We start from the raw sequence: 20,459 nt of genomic DNA on the forward strand, positions 1-20,459 counted from the left end.
TTGGTGTCTCTTTAGCAGCCAGCCTAAATTAAAATTTTATTCTACTGGCTGATTATTGCCTGTCTAAATCGCCCATCTCTGCTAGTTTTCACAAGTGAAAAAATTAATGATAGAGAATCAGAGACTCACATATGAGCAAATAAGCATGATATTTACGAGAAAGAGCTTTTATTAAACAATACCTTCAGGTCTTCATAAGAATAGGGGTAGAAGTTCAGAGACCCACATAACTCAGTTTGCAGTAAAGGCTGTTCCTGGGCAACTTAATGGAACATGAAAGACCAGCAACGGTCCCAAGTGAAATGGAGACTGGAAGATGATGTTGTCCTTCCTTTCTCTAACCACCAGCCAAGAGGACACTTGGAAGGCGTGAGCAGTAGCACCCAACAACCAGCTCCAGGACTCAGTGGAAGAGAGGAATAAAATCACTCTTCAAATCCTATTACCTCACATAGAAAAGTAGCTAAGTCCTAATTAAGCTCAACATCTCCACTCTCAGCGCATCCCTGAGACAGGCCAGGAGAAGGGGCACCATTTGCTTTACTCTAGGATTGTTGCACTTCTGCTCTCTGACTTTGTATTTTAAAAAATTAATTTAAACCGTTGCTACCATATGGGATAGTGTAGCCCAATGATTTCTTTCTCTCTCTCTTCCCTTTCCTGCTCTGCCTTCTACATATTTACCACTCCTCTTGCAGAAATGCCCTTGTGGAATGCAACTTTTTTTTTTTTTGAGATGGACTCTGACTCTTGTCGTCCAGGCTGGAGTGCAATGGCACTATCTCGGCTCACTGCAACCTCTGCCTTCCAGGTTCAAGTGATTCTCATGCCTCAGCCTCCCGAGTAGCTGGGATTACAGGGATCTGCTATCATGTCCAGCTAATTTTTGTATTTTCAGTAGAGACAGGATGTCATTATGTTGGCCAGGCGGGTCTCGACCTCCTGACCTCACGTGACCTGCCCACCTCGACCCCCTAAAGTTCTGGGATTGCTGATGTAAGCCACCGAGCTCAGCCAGCTTACTATTCTTTTTTTAAGAGTTGGGGGTTTCACTCTGTCACCTAGGCTGGAGTTCAGTGGCTTGATCATAGCTCTCTGAAGCCTTGATCTCCTGGGCTCAAGCAATCCTCCCCATTCAGCCTCCAGGGTAGCTGGGACCACATGTGCAAGCCACTGCACTCAACTAATTTTTTAGTGCTTTGTAAAGAGGAGGGTCTTGCTCTGTTTTGCTCCTAAACTCCTATGGTCTCAGTATGTTGTCCAGGTTGGTCTTGAAGTCCTGGGGTCTTGCTGTATTGCTGATGTTGGTCTCAAATCCCTGGGCTCAAGTGATCCTCCTGCCTCAGCCTCCCAAAGTGCTGGGATTACAGGTGTGAACCACTGTGCTGGGTAACTTCCTATGTCTTAAAAATCCTCCCAGTCTGGGCCAGGACCCTAACCTAGAGGATGCACAATGAACCAGTTGAATGTGGCCTCTTTTAGTCGAAGGGAAAGATTCTTTCTTTTTTGTTCCAGTTATTACTTTACCTATGTTATTATGCTTACGTTACATGAAAAAAAGACAACTAAGCTGTTCTGCCCATTTCAGAAAAAGTTTCTGAAAATCAATAATTATGTGGCGACAAATAACTAGGAATGGTGACAACTTTGGGCCAAGACCAACAAGGAGGCTCTGGTGCTACAGTTCATCTCCAACAAGAACATGGCACACCGGCCAGCACAGCCATGCGAACACTGCGCCTTCAGTGCCGGGCACAGATTCAGATCAAGTTAGCAAACCAAGTGAAATGATTAGAACTTTTTAAAGCTTAAAATGGAGCCCAAATAAGTTTAAAAACCATACTCTTGTCTTTCCTTTCAAAATTCACTTAAAACACACTTTTCATGCTAACAGCCCAGATGGTTTTTTTTCTTACATAACCCATCTTGTAGCTGCGGACAGACTCTTCTACCTCAAGATGTAAACATAGGGGCAAAAATGAATGGCATCTGTATAATATCTCTCTGTACATTGCTGTTGGATGGAAAATACAAACTTTTTTAAAGAAATGTTCCATCTAGCTGGGCGTGGTGGTGGGCACCTGTAATCCCAGCTACTTGGGAGGTTGAGCCAGGAGAATTGCTTGAACCTGAGAGGCAGAGGTTGCAGCGAGCCGAGATCATGCCACTGTACTCCAGCCTGGATGACAGAACTAGACTCCATCTCAAAAAAAAAAAAAGTTTCCATCTTAGATTCTCACAACCTCTTGTTCTGCAGGTCATGCATCTGACTCTGATGCTAAGATGACAGTGAATGTAGCCTGTTTTGTTTTCAGTAAGGGGGACCTGGGAAAAGATGAATTCATCTCTTTTTCTTCAAGAATTATCAGATGGCACATGCTCCTCAAAGCCCTCACTCTCTTGAACTAGAGCAGGATCACACGGCCTTCTTTATAACACTGGCTGTCTTCAGTGGCAAATTCATAAATCCATCCCAGTTTGCTATTGCAATTTTTGCAGCTCACATCTTGAACCCTATGGCTGCCAGTGAGCATGACCAGATCTTAAAGTTCACTGCACAGCAGGTTAACTACCTTCTTAAAAGGCCAGTGGTGCCTGTGAACTGAGTGGAGATGAGTTCTGAGCAGTTGGTCAGGATCATGTCAGTTTGCATCAGAACACAGATGGGTACCACCAATATGATCAAGGAAAATTCTGTCCATTTTTATAGCTGACGTTCTAAAATCTCTGAGTGCTGATGAGATCCATGGCTGCCAGATCTCCTCAGCTGGGATGAAGACCCCAAGATTCTTGACAGTTAATCAAAACCAGAATTCATACTGAAGCAGGAAATTTTCCCTGACCCCTTGGAGGAGGGGGAGTGCAGGTGAGTGGGTGCAGTAGCTGGGGCAAGTACTTTTGGGTGCCAGCAGGAGCAAAACTCCATGCAGCCCTGCAGCAGGGTCTAGGAGGGTGCCAGTGACCCCTGAAGCCCCAGAGAGATTGTTACAGCACTCTTTTATCATTGCCCTCTGTGGATGGCTTAAGTATTAACAACTCAGGGAAAAGTCAGTGTGACAGCCTTTTGCACCCGCACCCAAGTTTTCATTCAGCATCCAGGAGGAATGAGGTCACACTAACAAATTGGAGATGGTATATGTGGGGGATTTTATTGCCAGTGAAAGTGGCTCTCAGCAGAAAGGGGAGCCGAAAAGGGGATGGAGCAGGAAAGTAATCTTCCCCTGAAGTCCAGAAGTCCTTTTGGACTCCTCTCTGAAGCTAACCTCAAGCCATCCCTCTGAAGTCAAGCTGTTTCTCCTCTCTGCCAGCTGAGTTCTGGGGTTTCTACAGACACAGAATGGGGGGCTGTGCAGGCCATGGGTGGTCTTGGAAAGGGCAACACTGGAGCAGGAAAACAGGGATGTAAGTTTTCCCTTTGGGCCGAGGTATTAGGCTTTTCAGCTTGAGGGTAAGGCCCTCGCTGGGGCCCCACCCTCTTCTGCCCAGAATTTTTCTGCCTCCTGTCCCTGTCAATACGGAATAAAATGATACGCTGCCATTTCATGTTATTCTTTTTTCTTGTAAAGACAAATCCTTTAGACTGGTTATTTACCTCTTTTTAAAAGGAAACTGTAAGGTCCTCAGGGCAGGGAGTATGTCTGTAAAGCCTTCTAGAGCTGGGATCCTTGCTTCCTGATCTCACTCACTCATTGTCTATAGGCTCTTGGGCAAGTTTTAAAATTTCTTGGTGTCTCTATAGAACACAGATAATAGTATTTAGCCCAGAGATAAACACATAGGACAGAGCTCAGCAGAGAGTAGGTGTTAGGCCGTGTTCATCATTGTTATATCCTTTGCTTAGCACAATACCTTGCACAGGGCAGGCACGAAACAGGTGTTTCTTGAATAAATGAATGAATGATGAATGAATGAATGACTGGATAAGCATGTTGCCACCAGGTGGCAGAAGAGCCTCACTTATAAAGGCAGAGCCCAAACACTGGATTCGTTAAGTCCAGATACACACTGTTAAAAAACAAGCAAGCACTGACCCTCATTTAGGCCTCGAAGCGAAGTTCCTCTTCTCTCTTGTCCTTCCTTTCTCCCATCTCTGCTCATTCTCTGCTGTAATGAACCATTTCTTTCTTTCCCACTTAATACATATTAGTCAGTTGGGGCTGCCACAACAAAATACCACAGACTCAACAGTTTAAACAACAGACATTTAATGTGTCACAGTTCTGGAGGTTGGAAGTCCATGATCAAAGCGCCGTCCAGGCTGGTTTCTGGTGAGGCTTCTCGTCCTGGCTTGTAGATGTCCACCTTCCCACTGTTATCCTCACAGGGCCTTCTGTGTGCCACACAGAGAGAGGGAAAAAGAAAGGGAGTGGGAAAGGGAGAGGCGTTAGATTCACGCAATGAAGCCCTAACCGCCAGTTTGACTGTATTTGCAAATAGGGTTTTTAGGGAGGGAGAGAGAGAGAGGGAGATCTGGTGCGTTTTCTTATAAGGACTCTAGTCCTATGGGATTAGCCACACCTCATTCCACCTTAATGACCTCCCTAAAGACTCTGTCTCCTTAAACAGTCAAACCAGGAGTTAGGCCTTCATTGTGTGAATCTGGAGGGGACATCTTTCAGCTTATAACACGCACCTTTCATTTTTTCAATCCCTAATTCTCACACTTCCTACCAATGTGGTTCTTCTTTCTTACTCTCTATTATTCCCCTCCCCCACCACCACAGAGGGACCCATCTGCGGTCCCTCAATCTTTGTACGGCTTTTCTAGGGTTAGCTGTAAACTGAACAACTCCAGGGAGCACCACTCATACCATAGTCAGCATAGGTTTGCATCTGTGTTATGACACTGTTGAGGCTGATGGTAGCAACATGTCTTGAGGAAGGCAAGTCTTTCATTCACTCAAAGGTGCTGCCCCTTCATTGTCCTCTGTTGTTTTCCTTTCCTCCTCATCATCATTCTCTTTCTTCAGCTTCTCTCTTTCCTTACTCTCCTCTTCAGGCTGCACCTGCTCCACGCCCATAAATAGAAGATTTAATTCATTGCGCCACACGGTCATCCAGTACTTTTGTTGGGCCAGGCCCTCTCTGGGTGCCAGATGGTTTCCTCTATTCTTGCACCTTTAAAGGAATCAGTCCATTTACACCCTAGAGGTTAATAGTCAATGGAATGTGCCTCTAACATCCTTGGATCATTCATGGTCTTCATTTACCTTGTAACAGACATTAAGACTCAAGCATGGAGGAGAAGAGAAGAGAATATAATCCAGTAACACTCATGAATGTTTATTGAACCCTTGGGTGCTACACACAGTTTTCATCCCTCTCTATGCATGACATTTAATTATCAAAACTGCCTTGGCATTTTGTAGATGAGAAAACTAAGCTGCAGAGAATGTGGCAGACGCCTCCTTGTTTCCTTTTATTTTCTTTTCCTTTAAGTAACATGAGCTCGTGAATTTTGGCTGGGCCCACTGCTGCCCAAGGAGGGGCTACATTTCTCAGCCTCCCTTGCAATTTGATGTGATCACATGACTACATTCTAGACACCTGCGTGTGAGTGGAAATGATGTCTGCAATTTCCAAGTTCCATCCTTAAAAGGAAGTGTTGCCATCTATGTCCTCTTTTATCTTGTTCCCAGGCGGGACAGGGATGGGGTGTAGTGAGCCGGCTTTGACCAGGAGGGTGAGGACAGGAAGCTGGGGAAGGGCAGAGCAACCCCTCGAAGGAAACTTCACACTCACTCCCCACCCACTCACTACTCACCCAGAGCAACTTCCCGTCCTGCAACCAATCATGCTAAGTGTCCTAGAGAGGGGTACCCTTTTTTAAGAAAAAAACCTTTGATACCATGGTTTTACTGTACTTTTTCTATGTTTGTATATGCTTGGATACACAAATGCCATTGTGTTGCAATTACCTAGAGTATTCAGTACAGTAACGTGTTGTACAGGTTTGTAGCCCAGAGCAATAGGCTACGGCGTATAGCCTAGGTGTGCAGTAGGCTCTACTGTCCAGGTTTGTGTAAGTACTGTACACTCTGTGATGTTTGCACAATGGTCAAATTGACAAATGACACATATTTCAGATCATATCCCTGTTGTTAAGTGATACATGATCGTATTTCTATTTGGGGAACAGAGCATTGGGAAAGAACACAGAAGGACCCCTTGCCTTGAAGGAAGGATGGCAGATGGAATAATGTCCACCCTGGCCTCACAAAGATGTCCAAGGCCTTATTCCTGGGACTATGAGTATGTTACTTCACTTGGCAAATGGGACTTTGAAGATGTGCTTAAAGTAAGGAAGTCGAGATGGGGAGATTGTTCTGGATGATCTGGATGGACCCCACCAAATCTCAGGGGGCTCTCTAAGGGAAAGATGAAGGTGGGAAAGTGAGAGCCAGATAAGACAGTGTGATGATGGAAGCAAAGGAGAGAGAGAAGATGCTACACTATGGGCCTTAAAGAGGGAGGAAGGGGCCCTGAGCCAAAGAATGCAGCTTCTAGAAGCTGGAAAAGGCAAGGAAATAGATTGTCCCCTAGAACCTCCCTAGGAATGAATCCCGGCTTACATCTTGATTTTAGCTAATTTAAACTCATTTTGGACTACTGACCTCCAGGCCTATAAAATACTAGTGGTTTTTTTTTTTTTTTTTTTTTTTTTTTAAGCCATCAAATGTGTAGTAATTTGTTAGAGAAGCAATAGGAAATAAAACAGAGTGTGACAGGGTCCCTGTGGGGAACAAGTGGCGCACATGTAGGACATAACTGACAAAAGTTTAATGAGACACTGCGTTTTACAGAGGCCCAGGCAGGGTTACAGGCACACATACAGGATGAAAACCCACCAAGGCATTAGCAGCAGCAGCAAGCCAGCACCTCCCTGAGGCTTGAGGAGCAAAAGGAAAGGAATGGTGTTACTGGAGACCAGTGAGAGAAGTCATGTCAGAGGCCACCCAACGGAAGTAGTGACCACAAAGGTGGGACTGTGGGTGGAACAGATCGCCCAAAGGTGTCTGTTATGCACAGTAAGTTCCAATGGGGAAAAATAATTTATAAAGGGCCGGGCACAATGGCTTGCACCTGTAATCCCAGCACTTTGGGAGGTCACAGTGGGCAGATTGCTTGAGCCCAGGAGTTAAAGACCAGCCTGGGCAACATGGCAAAACACCATCTCTACTAAAAATTTAAAAATTAGTCAGGTGTGGTAGCTGGCACCTGTAGTCCCAGCTACTTGGGAGGCTGAGGTAGGAGGATCACTTGAACCTGGTAGGTTGAGGCTGCAGTGAGCTGTATTCATGCCACTGTACTCCAGCCTGGGTGACAGAGTGAGACCCTGTCTCAAAAAGAAAAAAAGTATAAAGGACTTTTGCCTCTAAGAAAATATTCACAATGACTTCCTCTCTGAATTTCTGAGGTCAAACCAGAAAACATTAGCAGCTGACTTAATTCAAGAAGAAGGAACTTGAATATACCTACTTGTTGGCGTGTCTTCAATTCTTGTTCTAGGTTTTACTTTGTTTTGAATATGAAAAAATGCTTTTAAAAATAAAAATACAAAATAAAAAAATGATTTTAGTGATTATGACTGATGCTTCTTATTTCAACAGATATTTTCTTTCTTTTTTTTTTTTTTTGAGACAGAGTCTCGCTGTGTGGGCAGGCTGGAGTGCAGCGGCGCCATCTCAGCTCACTGCAACCTCTGCCTCCAGATTCAAGCAATTCTCCTGCCTCAGCCTCCCAAGTAGCTGGGACTACAGGTGCGCGCCACCACATCTAGCTAGCTTTTGTATTTTTTAGTAGCGACGGGGTTTCACCATGGTCTCGATCTCTTGACCTCACGATCCACCCGCCTCAGCCTCCCAAAGTGCTGGGATTACAGGCATGAGCCACAGCGCCCAGCCTCAACAGATATTTTAAAGGGAAAAACATATAATTGGATCACAGGATATAAAAAGAAATGCAATTATCTGTATGTGCAAAAGCCTAGCTAATTGATAAAAGCTATAAGGTGAGTCCTGCCATTCACGTTGGGTCAATGACCCACTTTTTCAAGCAAAGTAGCAACAGGAGAATATCAAGTTTCTCTAGTTTTGATACATCAGTGGTTAACCATATACAGGATCGTTTGGGAGAATGTGCAAGGGTAATTGGGTATTTTGATCTATTTTTTTAGTTTTCTTGCTGATAAATAAGCTTCTAGTTTCAAGCCAAATCTCATCATGCAATTTCCTGCCAATCTTACTTCTCTACAGAGTTTACCTTTGCTTTTCCCCTCTCTGCCCTCAGGCATTTAACAAACACTGTGTCTTTTCATTTTCCCAGATTTAAGTGAAACATTTTGCAGAAACGAGGCATGTGATAACAGCCCCTAGAGCCCTACCCGACAGCATGACATTAAATTGGGCCTCTGTTTTCTCTCATACTTTTCAATTGCCCCCCAATTTATATCACATACATCTACATTAGGAGAGCCTGAGGTAATCTAAGTGAAAAGAGTGCAATTATCTAAAGAAAAAAAGTCAGAATAAAATAATTATAAGCAAATTGGAAAAATAGCCAATGTTGTCACCAATAATTTGAGTTTGTTTAATTATTGTTTGTTATACTCTGTTTCTACTTCTTTAGCCAAAGTAAGTTCTAAGCAAATTCAAATTTATCTTTATAGATGAAGTCTATGAATTTAACATGATAACTTAAAAAAATTTAAACTTGGCCGGGTACTGTAATCCTGGTACTTTGAGAGGTCAAGGCGGGAGGATCGCCTGAGGTCAGGAGTTCGAGACCAGACTGGCCAACATGGTGAAACCCCGTCTCTATTAAAAATACAAAAATTAGCTGGGTGTGGTGGTGAGTGCCTGTAATCCCAGCTACTCAGAAAGCTGAGGCAGGACAATCACTTGAACCCAGGAGGCAGAGGTTGCAGTGAGCCAAGATCGCATCATTGCACTCCAACTTGGGTGACAAAAGCAAAACTCTGTCTCAAAAACAAAAAAAAAATTACAACCTAAATAAATTCATTTGGCTCTTACCCATATTTCCCATGATTTAGATATGAATTGGTTTAAAGTTTATTTTTCAATGGGGGAAAAGGTTTACTAGGAAAGTAATGTAAACAATCTATTTAAGAAGTCAAATGGCTTTTAAGCACTTAAAAACCTTTGATATTAGCAATTTACTCATAAATCATGTTTTTAATTACAAATTTTTTTCTTTTTAAAAAGTATTTCTTTCTTTTTCTTCCTCTTTTGGCTAAGCCTCAGCAGCCAAATCTTTAATTTTACTTTTTAGAGACAGGGCCTCCCTTTGTCACCCAGGCTGGAGTGCGGTGATGTGATCATCTCTCAGTAGAACCTCAAACTCCTGGGCTCAAGCCATCCTCCTGCCTCAGCCTCCTGAGTAGCTGGGACTACAGGTTTGCCTCACCACACCCAGCTACTTTTTGTATTTTATGTAGAGACAGGGTCTTGCCATATTGTCCAGGCTGGCCTCGAACTCCTGGGCTCAAGCAATTCTTCTGCCTCAGCCTCCCAAAGTGTTGAGATTACAGGTGACAGCCACAGCACCCAGACTACTAGGTATGCTATTAATTACATATGTATTGAATAAATAAATGACTTAAAGATCATCTGACAGAACCTTCATTGGATAACATTATTTTTTCTTTTCCTTTTTTTTTTTTTTTTTAAATAAGACAGCGTCTCACAGTGTTGCCCATGCTGGTCTTGAATTCCTGGGCTAAAGTGATCCTCCCACCTCAGTTTCTCAAAGTGCTGAGATTACAAGAGTGAGCCACCACATCCAGTCTTCACTGAATAACATGTTATTTGACATTCGTTCTATCATTGTACATCAATGACTGTTGGTTGCCTGCCCAGCAGCCATTGCTCCCATCACTCCTGTTAGAATAACTCTGATTTGGTGTTTGTTATTTTATTTTATAAACAGGGTCTCACTCTGTCACCCAGGTGCAATGCAGTGGAATGATCATAGCTCACTGCAGCTTGGAATGCCTACGCTCAAGTGATCCTCCCACTTTAGCCTCCTGAGTAGCTGGTACTAGAGGTGCACACCACCATGCCAGGCTAATTATTTTATTTTTTGCAGAGATGAAATCTCACTTCATTTCCCAGGCTTGTCTCAAACTCCTGGACTCAAGTGATCCTGCTTCAGCCCCTCAAGCACTGGGATTACAGGTATGAGCCACCACACCCAGTAGCATCCATCTTTTAAAAACTTGACTCAGGGAAAGGGGCATGCTCCTCCTGCTCCACAGAAAAATCCTGGTTGCATGAGGTAATGATTTTCAACTGAAGGTGATTTGGCAATATTTGGAGACAGTTTTCGTTGTCACAGTAGGAGGGGGATTGTGCTACTGGCATCTAGTGGGTAGAGGGCGGGAGTGCTGCTAAACATTCTGCAATGCGCAGGACAGCCCTCACAACAAAGAGAGGCATCCGGTCCAAAATGTCAGTGGTGCTGAGGTTGAGAACCCTGATCTAAAACAATCATGGTGGTCTCATTCCCAAGCTGTTAGTGGTTTAGATCTCATCATGTTAAGTAATTCTGATCAATGAGACATGAGCAGAAACTGACAAGGGGAGCATGGCAGAGAATGTTAATTTCTTCCCACATTCACTTTACCTTTCTTTTCTAAAGAAGTTACGATCAGTGTTGGCTAGGCACATGCCCAATTACAGACTGTAATTCCCAGCCTCCATCACTGCAAGGTGTGGCCAAGTTGTGGCTAATGGGATGTGAGAAAAAATGATGAGTCTAATTTCTAGACCATGTTTTTAAAAAGAATGCTTATTCTTTACTCTCTCTCTTAACCCTTTCTGCAAACTGGGAGGTGGTACTGCTAAGCCAACGTCAAGCAAGCGCATGACCCCAGGGAATGGCAAAGCAAGACAGAAAGACTTACATACATTGGGACTGATACATGAAAAGAAAATAAATTGCTTTCTTCATTGAATCATCAAATTTTTTGGTTTTTGTTTTTATTTTTATTTAGCAGTTTAAGCTGTATGTATATGAGGCACTCCTGGGGAAGGTTTTCCTCTGTGATTCTCTCTCTCTCTCTCTCTCTCTCTCTCTCTCTCACACACACACACACACACACACACAGAGGGACTATTCATCTAAAGGATGTAGATGTTGTAGGATTTGTGTGGGATGGCTGGAACCATGGCTGCTATCTTGTGACCCTGAGGGGAGGTGGTTGGTGGTTCAAAACCATCCTACTAAGTGAGAATGGCATGGAAAGGCCATTCTTTGGCCTTTCCAAACAGCCCAAATCTTTCTTAACCTTGTTGAGTCATTGAATTGACAAACTTTGCATCTGTCCTCTCTCAGGACTTCTTGTTAAGCAAGATGGTAAATTTTTCAGATTGTTTAAAGATTTGACCTTTAAATTTTCAGTAATAGTCCTTACAGTGAAGGCTTTCGGACAGAAAATTAAAATTTAAAAAAAGTCCTATCCTAACTGATTCTCTCAATGTACTCAAGTGTATAGAAATTATGTGTCTAACCTCTCATGGAATTAGAGAAAAAAAATTACACGTCATTTTAAGTATGTTCGGTTCTTTTATTAACTCCTATCGCTTCTCCCCCTACTCCCTACCCTGCAACCAAGATAATTTGCATCTGAGAGGGTTTTGCTCTATTTCCACTGTAACGAAATTACATTAGAGTGAAGTTTAGAAAATACTCTATCTGAGGTGGGTATATTGGGAAAACATACACTACCATCCCTTTGCAAAAACGAGGGCTTATTGCAGCAGCTACTCACCCTTGTAATGCTTCCTGCTTGGAGACTCGAAGGACTGTGTGGAGCAGGTGGAATAAAGTCCAATTGAAGGTTCAACTTCCAAGAAGTCAGGAGTAGGATGCAAGGTTCGGGCTGGGCTCTGCAGCAGTTGGTGGGGCGGGGGGTGGTGGGGGGGGTGTCAAGGAAATGCTTTTTTGCATGTCACTGGTGCCCCCTTGCTGTTCTGTGCTGCACAGCCACATGAGGTCATCCCAGATTAGAGGGTGCCCATGCCCAAGATCTTAAACCAATTACTTCCATCTCTATTGCTTCCTCTAAAGCCTCACTCTTAGTTCTACACAGTAACACTGCCTGGAAACTCCCCAAGGCCACCAAGCTCATACTAACAGGTTTGTGATGTGGGCAAACTCCTTAGATCATCTCAACATGAAAGAAAGCAGAGACTGTTCCCAGGAGGCGATCTCAAATCCCCTTTGTTCCTCTCGTGGCAGATTTGCTCTCTCCCTAAGGGTGCCGCCTGTCTCCATCTGTGCACCCACTGTGGAAGGGCCAGCGGTAAGGTGCATTTCTATTTACTTCCTGCCAGCAGATGGCTCCTCCTTTTGGTCTCATCTTGAATTGTTTGCCAGACCCGCCAATTAGTCTCCTCACCCTTCCTGAAGCCTCCCAGGGAAGCAATTTCATCACCAGGAGCCTATCATCATCCCACTTCTTCTAAGTGTTGTGATTCTAAATGCCCACCATGGAACAGAAGCTCATTCGCACATGGCTCTTTAACCCTTCCTTGAAAGTCCTCAATTCAACGTTCTCTCTCCCTCTCTCTCTTTCTCTCTCTCTCAAACACACTCACACTCACACACTCACACTCACACAGTACCTACAACCTGATCCAAGATAGGAAACAAAATAATGGTATGCAGCATTGAAGAATAAATTTAAAAGTAAGACATAATTTCAGATGGAATGCAGAAGGAAAAACACAGTACTGTATTTTCTGATCCTCACTGAGGACACAATAGAAATTTTTTTTTTAATGCTGGGCGTGGTGGCTCACGCCTGTAATCCCAGCATTTTGGGAGGCCGAGGTGAGTGGATCACGACATCAGGAGATCAAGACGATCCTGGCCAACATGGTGAAACCCTGTCTCTACTAAAAATACCAAAATTAGCTGGGCATGGTGGCGTGTGCCTAGAATCCCAGCTACCCGGCAGGCTGAGGCAGGAGAATCACTTGAACCCAAGAGTCAGAGTTTGCAGTGAGCCACTCTGTCACTCCAGTCTAGGTGACAGAGTGAGACTCTGTCTCAAAAAAAATTTTTTTTAATTAATTAAATAAAAAAGTTTTTGTTTTGATTTTTTTATTTTTTGTTTTGAGATGGAGTCTCACTCTGTCACCCAGGCTGGAGTGTAGTGGCGAAATCTTGGCTCACTGCAACCTCTGACTTCCAGGTTCAAGTGATTCTCCTGCCTCAGCCTTCCCAGTAACTGGGATTACAGGTACTTGGTACCACATCTGGCTACTTTTTGTATTTTTAGTAGCGTCAGGTTTTCACTATGTTCGTCAGGCTGGTCTGGAACTCCTGACCTCAGATGATCCACCCACCTCAGCCTCCCAAAGTACTGGGATTAGAGGCATCAGCCACCATATTCCGCCAAAACTTTTTTTTACTTTGTGGATTTGTTCTAATGAAAGAAATATGTTAAGGGTGTAACATCAAATTACATTGAGTTACATTTGACAAAGTATCTTCATCAGAAAAGAGTATATATAACGATACTGGCAGGATTCTCCATCCCCCCAACACAGGATGATTGACGACCTTCCAGGCTAGGCCAAGGGGATTCTCCCAGGGCTATTCTTAGAAACATCAACAAGACCCTTGTGCACTTGTTTTAGGGTTTCTCGCCTTCATATATTCCTGCCTGCTGCCTAAAGAAGACATATTATTCAGGGCATTTCATTTGAATACTGTATCTTCTCTGATGCTTGAGCAAAGTGTCTGTAAAGCTAGACACAGGACACAGCTGCTTCCATCCATGGAGCAAGTGAGCAATGACGAGATGATGGAGGTTAAAGATAGTTGTGGGGCAGACACAGCATCTGTGAAGAGGGGTAGAGGTATTTGTGTTTTTCCACTGTTCTGCCTTGTTTTTTTTAGGCAGTCTCACTCTGTCACCGCCAGGCTGGTGTGCAGTGGTGCGATCTCAGCTCACTGCAACCTCTGCCTCCTGGGTTCAAGTGATTCTCCTGCCTCAGCCTCCTGAATAGCTGGGACTGCAGGCACGTGCCACCATGCCCAGCTAATTTTTGTATTTTTAGTAGAGACGGGGTTTCACCATGTTGGCCAGGATGGTCTTAATCTGTTTTCCTCATGATCTGCCCGCCTCGGCCACCCAGAGTGCTGAGATTACAGGCGTGAGCCATCGCACCCAGCCCACTTTTCTGCTCTTGTTACCACAACTTCCTTGTGTCCTGTGATTATTGCACATGAGCTAGGGTAGCAGGGGAGTTTCAGTTCCTCTTGGTGGTTGAGATGGCAGGTGAGGAGGCGTGGACACAGGATGAACCCCACTTTTGGGCCCCCACTCTGAGGCAAGGCTGGGAAAAGCTCACTTTCCCATAGATAATCACTGGGCTGTTGTCCTTCAATATCAGTGAATATAAACAAAGTCCCCAAAACAGTGCCTGCCACATAAAATGCAATCGCTCAGGGTGAGCTGTAACCACTAGCGTCTTCTGGAGCAGTACCCTGTGCCAGCATGCACTCAACAGACGTTTGTTCAATGAAGGGCTCTACAACTCTGGGCCCCCTGGCAGCTCCAACTGTCCTGGCAGATCTTCCTCTTCATTTCTTCTTTTCTTGCAATCTTTGCAATAAAGGGAGCACAACAGTTAACTCCTGAATCTTGAACAAAGGGGATTTTACCCCTTGCAACTCTGTTCCAAGCTGGGAAGCCTCTGGCTTTGTGGTGAGCTAGGGACTGCTGTCAACAGCAAGAGATTAAAGGAAGCTGGAACCAGCTGGAGAAGAAACTGCTGCAAGCAAGTCACTGCAGGAAGTACCAGTGGTCTCCAAAAATGCGGTTGCACCAGATTTTCTATACAATAAGGAGGACTAGTCTCTCCAGAGGAGTCAAGTGTTCCTCTGAAAAGGAACTCACTCCTGTAAATCAGGAAGCCTCCAGCTCTCACTGGCCCAGGGGCAATGGGACACCTCCCCACGGTGATTCATCGGCTCCCTCTGAGCCCAGAAGCTCAAGTGCATCCCATTGTGCACCTCTCTGGAGTCTCTTTTACTCTGGTTTCCCAGAATGTGCTGTGAGCAGGTTCCGCCCTTCATGAGACCCTTTCGTACCCTGTGCCTCCCTTCCCCACTGTTTGCATAGTTTGGCAGCTTCTGCCACTTTCCCTGGTAAGCCCTGCCTTAAAGTGAACCAACGGAAACTCGTTTCATGTACTTGCCTGTCTTTCTGGAGCCTTTTAATCCACCGCCTTCAATCCTATAAACCAGCGGGATATCTGCGATTAGGTTTGGAAACCAGTTCTGTCCACTGACTCAACCCAAGAGTTGATCTTCCATTTCTCTCATTCCCCTCACTTCAGTCTCACAGGGGGAGGCTTGAGGGGGGCTCTTTAAAGAGAGAAATTTGAAATTAAATTTGCTTGATTAAAAATGGGAAAACTTAAAATTAAATTTAAATTGCTGGTGTCCAACTGTTTAATGGGTACAGGGTTTTCTCTGGGAGTGAAGGAAACACTTTGTAACCGAGTAGAGGTGGAAGTTGCACAATATTGTGAATGTACTACTTGCCAATGAATTCTACACTTTAAAATGGTTAATTTGGCCAGGGATGGTGGCTCACGCCTGTAGTCCTAGAACGTTGAGAGGCCAAGGCAGGCGGATTGTTTGAGGTCAGGAGTTCAAGATCAGACTGGCCAACATGGTAAAACCCCGTCTCTACTAAAAATACAAAAATTAGCCTGATGTAGTGGCACATGCGTGCAATCTCAGCCACTTGGGAGGCTGAGGCAGGAGAATCACTGGAACCCAGGAGGCAGAGGTTGCAGTGAGACAAGATCGCAGCACTGTACTCCGACCTGGGCGATACAGTGAGTGAGACACTGTCTCAAAAAAAAAAAGGTTAATTTTATGTTATGTGAATTTCACCTCAGTTGAAACAATTAAATCACTTTCCCCACCAAATATTGGCCCGGATGCTCAGGCAAACAGGTTCAGGGAAATACTCTGAATGGTGGAATGAGGAAATACCAAGGAGGAGGTGGTAGGGTTTGGGCTCCTCACAGTCCCAGTGCAGAGGCTGAGAGGGCAGCAAGGAAGGAAGAGGGAGAACGGGCCGAGCTGCCCACCCAGCAAGAGGTTCTGAACAGGGGAGAAAGTGTATGGACTGGGGTGGGCTTCACCAGCTTGCCATTGAGAATAGAACTACCTGACATTTACCTATTACAGAATAACAACGTTCCTTTTTTTGTGGAGTCTGGTTGGGTTGATGACAACCGGCCATTCAGGTTCCCTGCATTAGGACGTTCATCCCATAAGCAAACAATGCTTTGTTTCTGACAGCCAGCCCCCAGAAGAGTTCAAAGACTAATTAGTGAATAAGACGTCAGCATTCACAGCGGGTTTCCTTTCGCCTCTGCCTTCAGTAAAAACTTCCAGAGACAAGCCGTGCATGGTGGCTCACGCATGTAATCCCAGCACTTCAGGAGACCAAGGCAGTCATATCACGAGGTCAAGAGATCAAGACCATCCTGGCTAAAAGGGTGAAACCCCATCTCTACTAAAAATACAAAAAAAACCAAAAAAATTAGCTGGGCGTGGTGGCGCATGCCTGTAGTCCCAGCTACTTGAGAGCCTGAGGCAGGAGAATTGCTTGATCCCAGGAGGCAGAGGTTGCAGTAAGCCGAGATCATGTCACTGCACTCCAGCCTGGCGACAGAGCGAGACTCAAAAGAAAGAAAGAGAGAAAGAAAGAAACCTCTGGAGGCATTCTGTACCTGGGGACAGGTAGTCAGAGAAAATAGATGATGTTTTGTTCTTTTTGTTTTGTTTTGTTTTTGAGACGGAGTCTCCCTCTGTTGCCCAGCTGGACACCTCCTGGTGATCTTGGTTCACTGCAACCTCTGCCTTCCAGGTTCAAGTGATTCTCTGGTCTCAGCCTCCTGAGTAGCTGGGATTACAGGCACCTGTCACCACGCCAGGCTAAATTTTTTTTTTTTTTGTATTTGTAGTAAAGACAGGGTTTCACTATATTGGCCAGGCTGGTCTTGATCTCCTTACCTCAGGCGATGTGCCCCCCTCGGTCTCCCAAAGTGCTGGGCTTACAGACGAGAGCCACTGCACTTAGCTGTTGCTTTATTAAATGTAAGTTCTAGATAAAGAACAAGTACCTTTAAAAATTAATTTTAATTGACCAGTAAAAGTATATATATTTATGGTGTATAACATGATGTTTTGAAATATGTACACATTGTGCAATGGCTAAATTGAGATTACATATATGTCACCTCACATACTTATTTTTTGTGGTGAGAACACTGAAAATCTATTCTGTTAGTGATTTTTAAGTGTATAATACATTGCTATCTACAGTCATCATTTGTACAATTGACCCCTTAGGCTTTTTTTTTTTTTTTTGAGACAGGGTATCGCTCTGTTGCCCAGGCTAGAATGCAGTGGCGCAATCTCGGCTCACTGCAACCTCCACCTCCCAGATTCAAGCGATTCACCTGCCTCAGCCTCCTGAGTAGCTGGGACTATAAGGGCGTGCCTCCATGCCTAGCTAATTTTTTGTATTTTTAGTAGAGAAGGGTTTTCACTGTGTTAACCAGGATGGTCTCGATCTCCTGACCTCATGATCCACCCACCTTGGCCTCCAAAAGTGCTGGGATTACAGGGGTGAGCCACCGTGACTGGCCTGAGTTGGGCTTTTTTTAGATTCCACATGGAAGTGAGACTGGTCTTGGTCTTGCTGTGCCTGGCTTATTTTACTTGGTACAATGTCCTCCAGGTTCATTCATGTTGTCACAAGTGACATAATTTTCCTCTTTTTAAGGCTGCATAGTATTCCATTATATATATATTTTTCTTTATCCATACATCCATGATGAACACTTACTTTAATTCCATATGTTAGCTACAGTAAATGCTGCAATGAACACAGATATCTCCTTGACAAACTGATTTCATTTCCTTTTGATATACAATCCGTAGGGGGATCGCTGCCATCGCACCTGTCTTCATCCATTTGTGCTGCTGCAACAAAATGCCTGACACTGGGTACTTTATTAAGAACAGAAATGGATTTTCTCACAGTTCAGGAGGCTGGGCAGTCCAAGATCAAGGCTCCAGCATTTGGTATCTGATGAGGACTGCTCTCTGCTTCCATGGTCACTCCTTGTTGCTGTGTCCCTGTGGCAGAAGGAAGATGAGAGTAAAGCCACTCCCTCAAGCCTGTTTATAAGTGCCCTAATCTCATCCATGAGGGTGGAGTCCTCATGATTTAGTCACTTCCCAAATAGTCCCACCTCTTGATAGCACCACTATGGGGATTCAGTTTCAACATAGGCCAAGCTCGGTGGCTCATGCCTGTAATCCCAGCACTTTAGGAGGTGGATCACCTGAGGTTGAGAGTTGGAGACCAGCTTGACCAACGTGAAGAAACTCGTTTTCTACTAAAAATACACAATTAGTTGGGCATGGTGGTACATGCCTATAATCCCAGCTACTGGGGAGGCTGAGGCTGGAGAATCGCTTGAACCCTGGTGGAGGAGATTGCCGTGAGCTGAGATCAAGCCATTGCACTCCAGCCTGGGCAAGAAGAGCAAAACTCCATTAAAAAAAAAAGTTTCAACATGAATTTTGGAGTTGGCACACTCAAGCCATAACAATATGCCAGTTCCAGTTTTAATTTTTTGAGACACCTCCATACTCTTTTCCATAATGGCTATACTAATTTACATTCTTGCTGACATCATGCAAGAAAGAGCAAATACTTTGCAAGCATAAGTATATCCTCCCATTCAATATTTCGGACATAGTTATCCTTAAAAAAAAAAAAAGTGTTTCTCCTTTCTTTGAACTCAAACTTAATGGACCACCCTGAATTTTAATTAGCCAAATCTGGCATTCTCTGAAATTTCAGAAATTTCTACTGATGGAGTTTCATACTTTGTGGGTTCGTTGAAGACTTGGTCTCCTTCGGGACTTGCCCTGCCCCTTAGCCCTTCCCTCTGTGGAATATTCAGTCTCCCGAATGATTGTGCAGCTTCAAATATCACAAGCCTCAAATTTGTAACAAATGGCCTCAGGCCTGGTTTAATTTGCTGATACCCTGCTGGTGGCAGCGGTAGCCCCTACAATTCACACCAGGTGGGAGACAGGCTGCAGTGTCCAACCTTCCTAAAGGAAACAGGCTGTGATCCGGAGGAGTGTGAAAGGCGCTGAGCTCCACCCACTCCTCAGCTCAGCCTTAGGAAAAGCTCTGTGCTGGCAGGACCCCGTTCTGGGAGAAACTTTCCAGAGGCGCTCAGAAGTTGGCCCTTCTGGAATTTGACATTTCCTCCCACCTTGGTTCTCCTGAGTTTTCTCAGGTCAACGAGGCCTATGTGAGGAAGGAGTCAGCCCACAGTGGCGAGGTCTTTTATAAACAGGAACTCAACAAGGCCAGATTATGGCTCCAAACTGGACTTTTAAATTATTATTATTATTAGAGACAGGGTCTTGTTCTGTCACCCAGGCTGGAGTGCAGTGGTGCCATCACGGCTCACTGCAGCCTCAACTTCTCGGGCTCAAGCGATCCTCTTACCTCAGCCTCCTGAGTAGCTGGTACTACAGACACATTCCACCACAACTGGCTGATTTTTAAATTATTTCTGGAGAGATAGGGTCTTGCTATGTTGCTTAGATGGATCTTGAATTCTTGGGCTCAAGTGATCCTCCTGCCTCAGCCTCACAAAGCATTGGCATTACAGGAGTGAGCCACTGCACCTGGCCTGAACAACTATTATTAATGCCCACTTGCCTCTATTAAGACCTAAACTCACAGCCGGGTGCAGCAGCTCACGCCTGTAATCCCAGCACTTTGGGAGGCCCAGGTGGGTGGATCACCTGAGGTCAGGAGTTCGAGACCAGCCTGACTAACATGGTGAAACCCTGTCTCCACCAAATACAAAAAACTTAGTGAGGCATGGTGGGACATGCCTGTAATCTGAACTACTTGGGAGGCTGAGATAGGAAAATCACTTGTACCCGGGAGGTGGAGGTTGCAGTGAGATAGCATCATTGCAGTCCAGCCTGGGCAACAAGAGCAAAACTCAGTCTCAAAAAAGAAAAAAAGACCTAAACTCAAATACTGGGCAAAGGAAAGAAAAGGATGCTCTGTTGACTTCTCACCCTGGGAAATGACTGGCAAGAATGGTAATAAACAGCCCCTTTCCACTTTCCCAGCCCACCAATCCATTCCTTTGCTTCATTTGCTTAAAGATGTAAAGGAGTGAAAAAATAAATAAATAAATAAATAAATAAAAGCTTGATCCTCATGGTGAGAACCATATCCACACCCATCCTACTCTGCAAAGTTCAAACAACTGTGTTATAGGCTGGGGTGGCGGGCTTGTTGTGCATGTCTCCCTTGGTGGAGGCAGTCTGCCAGAACCCCCAGAAACACA

The 20,459-nt window shown here is 44.6% G+C and overlaps 1 long non-coding RNA gene and 1 pseudogene across 1 annotated transcript; both read right to left on the reverse strand.

Moving 5' to 3' along the window:
- Nucleotides 1–2,355: 2,355 nt before the first annotated feature.
- On the reverse strand, nucleotides 2,356–2,702 carry LOC108593311 (protein yippee-like 5 pseudogene; annotated as a pseudogene).
- Nucleotides 2,703–4,188: 1,486 nt separating this feature from the next.
- LOC118144465 (uncharacterized) lies at nucleotides 4,189–5,537 on the reverse strand. The gene is made up of 2 exons (XR_004729274.2): nucleotides 4,812–5,537; nucleotides 4,189–4,330 (listed from the first exon to the last, which is right to left on the reverse strand). It is a non-coding gene; the product is annotated as an uncharacterized LOC118144465 (long non-coding RNA).
- Nucleotides 5,538–20,459: the final 14,922 nt, after the last annotated feature.

This window comes from Callithrix jacchus, chromosome 9 (genome assembly GCF_049354715.1).
Source record: "Callithrix jacchus isolate 240 chromosome 9, calJac240_pri, whole genome shotgun sequence".
NCBI classification, from domain to species: Eukaryota; Metazoa; Chordata; class Mammalia; order Primates; family Cebidae; genus Callithrix; species Callithrix jacchus.